This window comes from Pseudophryne corroboree, unplaced genomic scaffold, assembly GCF_028390025.1.
Source record: "Pseudophryne corroboree isolate aPseCor3 unplaced genomic scaffold, aPseCor3.hap2 scaffold_1515, whole genome shotgun sequence".
NCBI lineage: Eukaryota > Metazoa > Chordata > Amphibia > Anura > Myobatrachidae > Pseudophryne > Pseudophryne corroboree.
The window spans coordinates 42501-43962 of record NW_026968147.1 but is presented as its reverse complement, the minus strand read 5'-3'; positions in this window follow the sequence as shown (position 1 = coordinate 43962).

Sequence of the window (1462 nt, the reverse complement as noted above, 5' to 3'; positions counted from 1 at the left end):
AGGGGGGGAGTGGAAAAAAAAAGGGCAAAAAAATGAAAAACACCCCACCCATTTGAATGCAAAGTCCCGGAGCGGCCAGGGGTGGACGCCGGTCCGCGCGCACGGCGCCCCCCGCAGGCCAGTTGAAGGGAAGAACGGAACGAGACTAAAAGATAAAAAAAAATTTCAAAAAAGCACTCGCCCCAAACAGATGAAATGTACCCGGTCCGCCCGTGTCCCCGCCGCGGCGCCCCCCGCTGGCCAGCCGAGGTAATACACGATTGAGATTAAAAAAAACCAGGCAAAAGACAAAAACACACCACCGATTTAAATGCAGTGTTCACGAGCGCCAGTCCGCGCGCGCGGCGCCCCCTGCTGGCCGCGTAAAAAAAAAAAATAATAATAATAATAATAATCCACCGTTGTGAATTTGCGATGTGTCCGGTACGGCGGCGGCGGGGAGGAGGTCTCCCCTCGTCGGCGCACCCTGGTGGGGGGAAATAAATGAAAGGGAAAAAAAAAAAGAAGAACAGCCCGGGCTCTCGCCGGCTTCCGCAGCCCGGGCTCCCTCCGGCTTCCGCGGCCCGGGCTCCGTACATACAGACAGCAAATGAAATAACGGACGGATGGATGGAAGAGAAGAACAGCCAGGGATCTCGCCGGCTTCCGCAGCCCGGGCTCCCTCCGGCTTCCGCGGCCCGGGCTCCGTACATACAGACAGCAAATGAAATAACGGACGGATGGATGGAAGAGAAGAACAGCCCGGGCTCTCGCCGGCTTCCGCAGCCCGGGCTCCCTCCGGCTTCCGCGGCCCGGGCTCCGTACATACAGACAGCAAATGAAATAACGGACGGATGGATGGAAGAGAAGAACAGCCAGGGATCTCGCCGGCTTCCGCAGCCCGGGCTCTCGCCGGCTTCCGCAACCCGGGCTCCAGCCGGCTTCCGCAGCCCGGGCTCCCTCCGGCTTCCGCGGCCCGGGCTCCGTACATACAGACAGCAAATGAAATAACGGACGGATGGATGGAAGAGAAGAACAGCCAGGGATCTCGCCGGCTTCCGCAGCCCGGGCTCCCTCCGGCTTCCGCGGCCCGGGCTCCGTACATACAGACAGCAAATGAAATAACGGACGGATGGATGGAAGAGAAGAACAGCCAGGGATCTCGCCGGCTTCCGCAGCCCGGGCTCTCGCCGGCTTCCGCAACCCGGGCTCCAGCCGGCCTCCGCAGCCCGGGCTCCCTCCGGCTTCCGCGGCCCGGGCTCCGTACATACAGACAGCAAATGAAATAACGGACGGATGGATGGAAGAGAAGAACAGCCAGGGATCTCGCCGGCTTCCGCAGCCCGGGCTCTCGCCGGCTTCCGCAACCCGGGCTCCAGCCGGCTTCCGCAGCCCGGGCTCCCTCCGGCTTCCGCGGCCCGGGCTCCGTACATACAGACAGCAAATGAAATAACGGACGGATGGATGGAAGAGAAGAACAGCC